Genomic DNA, 10,000 nt, shown 5'->3' with positions numbered 1-10,000 from the left:
GTGGAGCGACCTTCCCTCGTTGCCAGGTACCCGGTTCGTCCCGGTCCCGTGAGGCCGGGCCGAGGGGTTGGAAAAGACTCGCGCGGTCCCTCCCGGTTACCCCGGGAGGGACCGGCGGCTGCGGGGCAGCCTGCTCCCGTCGCACCGGGAGCCCCCTTCCTCTCCCGCCCGCCGGGCGGGTGTGGTGGGACTCCCGGGCCGAGCGCCTGGCAATGGTTTTTTTCACCCAACGGTGCAGTCTGACTCCCAGAGGGGAAGCCTTGAACGGGGCGCCCGGGCCGTCTTGCCGCGCGGGCGGCAGGACGGACGGCGTCGCCTTCCCCCCGCCTCTCCTGCTCCGGCAGGTGGGTGAACGTTTTGGAAAAGTTGCCTGTGACTCTTGGCGGTGGATCACTCGGCTCGCGCGTCGATGAAGAACGCAGCTAGCTGCGAGAATTAGTGTGAATTGCAGGACACATTGATCATCGACACTTCGAACGCACCTTGCGGCCCCGGGTTCCTCCCGGGGCTACGCCTGTCTGAGGGTCGCTCGATCGTCAATCGCCCCGGGGCTTCCCCGGGACGCGGCTGGGGCCGTCGCAGGGTTAGCTCCGCTTCCCCTTCGTCCCCCCACAAGTTCAGCCCCCCCCGATCGCTCGTGGCAGGGTCCCTCGCCGGGTCCTGCCGCGGAGGTATGCCGCCGGCGCGTCTGGCCCCCGAGAAAGGGGCCAGGCGACCGGTCCGCCCCGGGACCCGTCCCGGGGCGCCTGGCTGCGTGCCGCGCGAGGCTGTCTGTGGTGTCCCACTGGCTGCCTGCGCGCGCGCGCCTTGGGCGCCCACCTCCGCGGCCGGCTTCCCGGGGAGGGCGAAACCCGATCCGATCCGTGGGAAAAAGGTCGCGCGGTCTGCCGGGGTTTACGCCGGGCCCCCCTGCTCCGGCAGGGTCCCGGCCTCCCCCCGGCAAACCCCCCTTTGACGCTCCGGCGTCATGCTTCCGACTACGACCTCAGATCAGACGTGGCGACCCGCTGAATTTAAGCATATTACTAAGCGGAGAAAAAGAAACTAACCAGGATTCCCCCAGTAACGGCGAGTGAAGAGGGAAGAGCCCAGCGCCAAATCCCCGCCCAGCGGCGGGCGCGGGAAATGTGGCGTACAGAAGACCGACTCCCCGGCGTCGCTCAGGGGGCCCAAGTCCTTCTGATCGAGGCTCACCCCGCGGACGGTGTTAGGCCGGTAGCGGCCCCCGGCGCGCTGGGATCGGGTCTTCTCGGAGTCGGGTTGCTTAGGAATGCAGCCCAAAGCGGGTGGTAAACTCCATCTAAGGCTAAATACCGGCGCGAGACCGATAGCCAACAAGTACCGTAAGGGAAAGTTGAAAAGAACTTTGAAGAGAGAGTTCAAGAGGGCGTGAAACCGTCGAGAGGTAAACGGGTGGGGTCCGTGCAGTCCGCCCGGAGGATTCAACACGGCGGGAAGGTCGGTGGCCCGGGAGTTCCGGATCCCCTCCGCGGGACCGGGGCCCGGGCCCTACCCGGCCCCCGCAGGGCGCATTTCCTCCGCGGCGGTGTGCCGCGACCGGCTCCGGGACGGCTGGGAAGGCTTCGGGGTGGCAGGTGGCCCTCCGCTCCGGCGGAGGGTGTTACAGCCCCCCTGGCAGCAGCTTCGCCGTGTCCGCGGGGCCGAGCGAGATTCGACCGCCTCCGTGCCCTCCCCCGGGCACCCGTCCCCGGCCGCCCCTCGGGGCGCGCCGGGGCGGATGACTTTGGGGGACGGGGCCCCCTGCTCCCGGCCCGACTGTCGACTGGGGCGGACTGTTCTCAGTGCGCCCCGACCGCGTCGCGCCGCCGAGCGGGGAGGCCCACGCCGGGCGCCAGGGGTCTGCGGCGATGTCGGTTACCCACCCGACCCGTCTTGAAACACTTACCAAGGAGTCTAACACGTGCGCGAGTCGGAGGGCCGAGCGAAACCCTGTGGCGCAATGAAGGTGAGGGCCGGCGCGCGCCGGCTGAGGTGGGATCCCGCCGCGCTTCCAGCGGCGGGCGCACCACCGGCCCGTCTCGCCCGCTCTGTCGGGGAGGTGGAGCATGAGCGTGCGTGATAGGACCCGAAAGATGGTGAACTATGCCTGGGCAGGGCGAAGACAGAGGAAACTCTGGTGGAGGTCCGTAGCGGTCCTGACGTGCAAATCGGTCGTCCGACCTGGGTATAGGGGCGAAAGACTAATCGAACCATCTAGTAGCTGGTTCCCTCCGAAGTTTCCCTCAGGATAGCTGGCGCTCGGAGCCCCCAGTTTTATCTGGTAAAGCGAATGATTAGAGGTCTTGGGGCCGAAACGATCTCAACCTATTCTCAAACTTTAAATGGGTAAGAAGCCCGGCTCGCTGGCGTGGAGCCGGGCATGGAATGCGAGTGCCTAGTGGGCCACTTTTGGTAAGTGTTAGACCTGGCACCTTGGCGTGGGTTTCCCTTCCACTTTTTGCTGTTGTGCCTCAAATGTTTTGATGGTGTCTGCTACTCAGGGCACTGCGCCACGGCCAACCCGTGCCGCAGTGCAAGTGCTCCCTACTGTAAAGTGTACATATGATTGATGTCCATGATTGGTTCATTGGATTTACTGTTAGTCCCTAGTAAAGTGCACCAGGAGTGCCAGGGCTTGTGAATGCCAATACTGCTAGTGGGCCTGCAGCGCTGGTTGCGCCACCCACAAAAGCAGCCATAAAATGTGTCTAGGGTCTGCCATTGCAGAACCTGCGTGCAGTCTGGTACTGTCACCCTGGCTGGGCAAGTGCACACACTTGCCAGCCCCTGAACCTTCCCTTAAACTTCATATTAGTCACCCCTATGGTAGGCCGGAGGGCAGGGTGCATTGTAAGGATAAGGTAGAACATGCCCTGATGTGTGTGGCATGTTCTAATAGTGAATTACTGCCAAATTCGTTTTTCACTATTGTAAGGCTACCTGTTCCCTTCTAGGCCAGATGGGCTGCTGGAATTATTACACTCTATAATCCCAGCAGGCTCAGGGAACATGGTAGAAATTCATGTTTAGTATGCCTGAACTCAGAATAATAAAATACTTCTTTTAGTAAAGTTTATTTTAATATCCTGTGTTTGCAAATGCTACTTTTAGAAAGTTAGCATTTGCTTGCCTAACCATTTCAGCCCGCCTCTGCTTGGATGTGGATCTGACTGTCTGGTGTGTGTGAGTGACAGGGCTGGGAGTTGACAGGTAGTGATTAGCAGGAGGACCCCTTAATGGGTGGTGGGAGTTTCCCCTGAATGATGCATCAGGCTGTGCTCTGCCTCCACAATGCTGGCTCCGCCCTCCTGGGGAGCGACTGATGACTCAGCCTGCACCTGGCCCAGGAAGGACCGAAGCTTGTCAACAAAGTACTCAGGCCACTCCTGCCCTCTCAATGCCGGCTCCGCCCCCCTGGGGAGCGGCTGATGTGCCTGCCCTCACACTGAATGCAGAAGCAGAAGTACCCACCGCAAGTGCTCAGGAGCTGAGAGCAGTTATGCAGAGGCCCCCCTGGCCAGTGAGAACAAAAGAAACTGTGTATAAAAGTAGGAGCCCTGCTCCTTGTAAATTAGATCCAGTTTGCGCAAAGAAGAAGCTCTGCCTGAAGAGAAGGACCCTGGAAGCTGCAAGGAGAAGTACTGACTCTGACCCCAAGAGACTGGCCTGTAGTGGGTGCCTTGCTGCTGAAGGAGAGCAGGAGAAGAAAGACTGAAAGACTTTGCTTTTATCCACCTTGTGCCAAAACTTTTACCAAGATCTCCAAGGGCTTGCTGTGAACTTGCCCCCTGACCAGCGCCCCAGGAACAGTGGGCGCTACCCTGTCCCCCTGGAAGAAGGAGCTGCTGTGAGCCAGCAACCTGATCGACACAGCTGCTGAAGGAAAGAGGAGCGCGCCGTGAAAGAATCCCTGCGCCCCTCCTACGAGGCCCTTGGCACCCCGTCCCGCCGAGCACCGCATCTGCTAACTGGCCGGCACCAGGTGACACCGAAAGGCCCAGCCTCGCTGGCCTAACCACCGTCCCTACCGCCTGCCTAACTGCGAAGCACCGCAAGAACGGACTTAGCCAAGTATCTGCTGTGACCTGAGAGGCTTGTGTGCGCCTCACGCTGCTACCCGGGGCTCTGCCCCCCTTTTCCAGGACCTGAGGTGTGTCGCCGTCTACCCGACCCGCGCCGCAACGCCAACCTCCGAGCCAGAGCCGAGCCGCCGCTCGCTCCAACCTCGGGAGGAAGACACCGCGACGTGGACCACCGAGCCGGCCTGCACCCGACCCCTTCCAAAAGACAAAGGTACTGTTTCCCGTCCCGCGGTGCGAGCCGCTGTCCCACCTCGCTCGCACCGCCATCTGCCTCAGCCGAGCCCCCGGAGCCGCGCAGTGAGCACTCCCCGGGCCCCCGCTCTCTCCCCTGACAGCCGTGCAGCGCGCTCGTCAGGCTGACAGTGACTCCCCGGCCGCCGATCCCGCTAGAGGCGTGAGATTGGGGCAGACCGGGTCCGATCGTTGGCACAGAGAGGCCCTGGCTGATTGAAATTCTTGCTGGAGGAACGTACCAGGACTAGGGAAGAGTCCGCAACCCTTTTTAAGCACCAGAACAATTCTTTTAACGCTGATACAAAGACCTGTGGCCTAATCAGAGAGTAACTGGAACCATTTTCTTAAACTACGCAAAGACTGTACTTACAAGCCTGATCTAAAGATATATATAAAGAAGATATTTTTACAGAAATACAGTCTAGTGTCATTGTGTGGTGGGTTGATGGTCATTGTGTGTGATGTTGCAAATGTTTAACCCTATGTACTCCAGAGTTTAGCCTAGACTGCTTGCGCCACACTACCTAAAGGGCGAGTAGGGGTTATTTCTGGGAGTAATCCTTTGCCCTGACTTAGAGGAGAGGGTCCCTGCTTGTCGCAAGTACAAACTTGCGCCAACCAGAGACCCCCAATTCTAACATTGGACGCAGCGGTGAGGATCTCGAATTTACATTTGCAGTGTCCATACATTGACTATTGACCATTGCACAGTGATTACAATCCAGTAACTGAGCCACAGATTTCTTTTTAAGTGACTTTGCTCTGCTAGAAGAAGATCCCTTTTTGTCTAAAGCCATGCCTGGAACCAACAGCGTAGAGAAAACCGTGTCTGTGACCTCTGAGGTGTTGGAGATAGAATGGGATGTGTCAAAACTGGATGAATACAAGAAAGATGAGCTAATCTTCTTTGCCAAGAGATTCAAGGTTCCACGTGCAGGGTGCAAGAACAAGACGGATTACTACAAAGCCCTGAAAGCCTGGATTGAATCTAGGAATGCACCTGAGGATCAGGAGTTACCTGATGATACTGGTGTACCTGACAAAGAAGGCAGCATCCATAGCTTTGGCAGAGGCCTGTCGCCAGAGGAGCTGGCAGACAGAAAAGAAACCAGGAATCATGAAATGAAGCTGGCAGAATTAAACTTGAAGGGCCAACTGGAGCTGGAGAGCAAAAGGATGGCTCTGGAAGAGCGAAAACTCCAGTTGGAGTATGATGTGAAAATGAGGGAGATGAGTCTAAAAGAGAAAACCTTGGATCATCCTCCCTCTGGTGGCAGCACAACGCCGGTGCAGGTAGAGTCAAGAGTGCACATCCCCAAAGATGTAGTTAAAGAGTTCTTTAAGGGGGATGACATAGGACAGTGGTTTAGGGCATATGAGGTAGCCATGCTTTCCCACCGGGTCCCTGAGAGGGATTGGGGAGCGGGGTTATGGGGAAGGTTCCTTAGCGAAGGGCGGGACACCCTGCTAGATTTGCCCACTGAAGACCAGAGATCCTATCCCCCTATGAAAGAAGCTTTAATGACCAGGTATGGGCTTACCCCTGAAATGTATAGACAGAAGTTTAGGGGGTGTCATAAGCGGCCTGGGAATACGTATGTGGAGTTTGTGACTTTTTTTTGCAGAGCACTGGATGGTTGGGTGAAGGGTAACAAAGTGAATGATTTTCAAGGTCTCTTTGATTTAATTGCATGGGAGCACTTGTCTGATCAATGTTTTCCTGAGTTACGCCAGCACCTGATTGATAGCAAGTTGTCCAACCCGAGGAAACTTGCTGAGGAGGCGGACCGCTGGCTCAGCACCAGGGTCCACAAGGGTCCAGTGGGAGACTCCGCCAAGGGTGGGCAGGGTCCCCAGCAGAAGAGTGGGGGGGACAAGGGAAAACAGAAAGGGTTCCAAAAAGGCCCCCAAAGTAATCCCCAAGGGGACCAGCAGAAAGGTTCTCAGCCTCCCCCACCCCCTAGGCAGAATGGGGCCCCGACAGGTCGACCTGTTCCAAGGGGGCCCTTCAATTGTTACAAATGTGGTGACCCGGGGCACATAGCCAGTGACCCCAAGTGTCGCCTGTTTGGAAAACCAGCACCCACTGGTGCTCCGCCCCGACAAGTGACCAGTGTTCACTTAGGAGAAGAAGTGATGGTCCCGGGGGGTGGAGATCCTGTTCAGATGACCCTAGTCTCACTAGGAGACAGTGAGATGGTCCCTACAAGCTACCTGCCCTCTAACACTAAAAAATATGGGCAGGTGGTTACCATCAATGGTAAGAAAGCTGAGGCTCTTAGAGACACAGGAGCCAGTGTGACTGCAGTGAGGCATCACCTGGTGTCTCAAGAGTAGGTTGTACCCCATGCCTACTGTAGGGTTGTCAACGCTGACAATTCAGAGAGTCAGTGTCCGATGGCTCAAGTTCCCTTCGAGTGGGGGGGGGTCTCTGGTACTCTGCAGGTCTGTGTGAGGAAAACCATGCCTGTTGACTGTTTGCTAGGGAATGACTTGGAGGACTCCCCTTGGGAAAAGGTGGAGAAAACGACTCACCTGAAGATGGTGGGTCTACCTGACTGGGCGTGCGTGACCACCCGGTCAATGGCAGCCAGTAGGGGTGATCAAGAGGTCCTGGGGCCTGACGGAGAGGCCCAGGAACCGGCCTTAGGGAGAAGGCGCAGGGCGCGCGGGAAACCGGCCCCTGAAGTTCCCACGGTCCAGGAGGAAGCAGACCTTGAGGGGGATGCCCTGGAGCCTACTGGGGAACAGATTGCCGAACTGGGGGACCTGCCTGAGCTGACCCATTGGCAGCAAGAAGGAGGCCCCTCCAGGGAGGAATTCTGCAGGGAGCAGAAAGAATGCCCTTCTCTCGTGGGTATGCGGCAGCAGGCTGCAGACCAGGCCAATGGTGTTCAGGCCAAAACACATTATGTGTACTGGGAGAATGACCTCCTGTACTCAGAGCCTAAGGCTGCTGAACCTGGGTCAGCCCGTGTGCTGGTGGTACCCCAGAAGTTCAGAGCCTTCCTACTGGGACTGGCTCATGATGTGCCTTTAGCAGGACATTTGGGGATGGACAAGACCTATGACAGGCTTGTCACCCACTTCTACTGGCCCCAAATGCACAAGAGCTCAGATGCTCATTGTAGGACCTGTCCAACTTGCCAGGCAAGTGGGAAGTGCGGAGGGAAGAACAAGGCTCCCCTCCAACCCTTCCCTGTGGTCAGTACGCCATTCCAACGAGTGGGTATTGATATTGTTGGGCCTCTGGACCCCAAGACAGCCATGGGCAACAGGTTCATCCTGGTCTTGGTGGATCATGCCACCCGGTACCCTGAAGCCATCCCTCTGAGGACAGTGACGGCCCCCGTGGTGGGGCGTGCACTAATGGGAATTTTCTCCAGAGTGGGGTTCCCTCTAGAGGTGGTGAGCGACAGAGGGACCAACTTCATATCCAAGTATATGAAGTCCCTTTGGCAAGAGTGTGGTGTAACCTACAAGTTCACCACACCTTACCATCCCCAAGGAAATGGGTTGGTTGAAAGATTCAACCGAACCCTGAAGGGCATGATCATGGGCCTGGAAGGTCCAATGAGGCGTAAGTGGGACGTCCTCTTACCATGCCTGCTCTTTGCATACCGCGAGGTGCCACAGAAGTCTCTAGGGTTCAGCCCCTTTGAGCTGCTGTATGGTCACCCCGTGAGAGGACCACTGAGTTTGGTAAAGGAAGGCTGGGAGCAATCTCCCAGGAAACCTCCCCAGAATGTATATAGCTACATGCTGGCCTTCAGAAACCAAACCAGGCGCTTCAGACAACTTGCTGAGGCAAATCTGGAAGCTAGCCAGGAGGAGATGAAGCGGTGGTACGACCAGAATGCCACTCTGGTAGAGCTTCAGCCTGGTCAAGAGGTGTATGTCTTGGCCCCAGTGGAACCCTGTGCACTTCAGGATAAGTGGACAGGCCCATTTGAGGTTGTGGAGCGCAAGAGCTCAGTGACATACTTGGTGGACATGAAGACGCCCAGGAATCCTTTAAGGGTCTTGCATGTCAACCGCCTCAAGCCCCACTTGAAAAGGTCCGAAGTGGGCATGCTGTTGGCCACTGATGATGGAATGGAGGAGGAGTCTGAGCCTCTTCCTGACCTCTTAGTGGCCTGTGAGAAGGATGGGTCAGTGGATGGAGTTAACCTCTCACCCACCCTGACCCCTGAGCAACAGGAAGACTGCCGCCAGTTGCTGGGGCAGTTTCCAGACCTGTTCTCCCTGGTTCCTAGTGTCACAGATTGGTGCGTCCATGATGTGGACACAGGGGACAGCTTACCTGTGAAGCATAAGGCTTACAGGGTGACTGACAGGGTCAGGGCCTGCATCAAGGAGGAGGTCTCCAAGATGCTTGCTCTTAGGGTGGTTGAGTCTTCCAGCAGTCCTTGGTCCAGCCCCGTGGTCTTGGTCCCAAAGGCTGCTGCGCCGGGAGCCACGCCTGAACTCCGGTTCTGTGTGGACTACAGAGGACTCAATTCAGTCACCAAGACTGACGCGCACCCTATCCCCAGAGCTGATGAGCTCATTGATCGGCTAGGGGCTGCCCGGTTCCTCAGCACGTTTGATTTAACGTCTCGGTACTGGCAGATCGCCTTAACCGATGGGGCAAAGGAGAGGTCAGCATTCTCCACACCAGATGGGCATTTCCAGTTCCGGGTGATGCCATTTGGGATGAAGAATGCCCCTGCCACCTTTCAGAGGTTGGTCAACCAGGTGTTGGTTGGGCTGGATGAGTTCAGTGCCGCCTACCTGGATGACATCGCAGTGTTCAGTGGCACCTGGCCAGAACACCTGCAGCACCTCTGGGAAGTGTTGATGGCGCTGCGCAAGGCAGGCCTCACAATCAAGGCAAGCAAGTGTCAGATTGGGCAGGGCTCCGTGGTGTACTTGGGACACCAAGTGGGGAGTGGCAAGGTGGCACCCTTGCAACCCAAAATTGAGACCATCCTGGCTTGGGAACCCCCCAAGACCCAGACTGCAGTGAGAGCCTTCCTGGGGCTCACTGGGTATTACAGGAGGTTTGTCAAGGGCTATGGCACTATTGTGACCCCCTTGACAGAACTGACTTCTAAGAAGCAGCCCAGGAATGTGATTTGGACTGACACCTGTCAGAAGGCTTTTGACACCCTGAAGACTGCCATGTGCACGGCGCCCGTGCTCCTGGCTCCTGATTTCTCCAAGGAATTCATAGTGCAAACAGACGCTTCAGAGCATGGTGTAGGGGCTGTTCTCTCACAGATGACTGAGGAGGGCTGGGACCAACCCGTAGCCTTCATCAGTAGGAGGTTACTTCCACGGGAAAGTAGGTGGAGTGCAATAGAGCGAGAAGCATTTGCTGTGGTCTGGGCGCTGAAGAAGCTAAGACCCTACTTGTTTGGGTCTCACTTCCGGGTTCAGACGGACCACAGGCCCCTCAGATGGTTGATGCAAATGAGGGGTGAGAACCCAAAACTGTTGAGGTGGTCCATCTCCCTACAGGGTATGGACTTCACGGTGGAACACCGCCCTGGCACAGATCACGCCAACGCTGATGGTCTGTCCAGATTTTTCCGCCTTAGTGATGAGGAACTCCCTGGGGAAGGGTAGTTCTCCCCACATTTCAGCTGGAGGGGACACGTGTTAGACCTGGCACCTTGGCGTGGGTTTCCCTTCCACTTTTT

The 10,000-nt window shown here is 57.2% G+C and overlaps 1 non-coding gene across 1 annotated transcript; it reads left to right on the top strand.

The window, feature by feature from the left end:
- Positions 1 to 374: 374 nt before the first annotated feature.
- Positions 375 to 528, top strand: LOC144793414 (5.8S ribosomal RNA). The gene has a single exon (XR_013602973.1). It is a non-coding gene; the product is annotated as a 5.8S ribosomal RNA (ribosomal RNA).
- Positions 529 to 10,000: the final 9,472 nt, after the last annotated feature.

The sequence above is a fragment of the Lissotriton helveticus genome, chromosome 11 (assembly GCF_964261635.1).
Source record: "Lissotriton helveticus chromosome 11, aLisHel1.1, whole genome shotgun sequence".
Taxonomy (NCBI): Eukaryota; Metazoa; Chordata; class Amphibia; order Caudata; family Salamandridae; genus Lissotriton; species Lissotriton helveticus.
The sequence above is the reverse complement of the archived record's forward strand: the minus strand, read 5'-3'. Positions and strand labels throughout refer to the sequence as shown.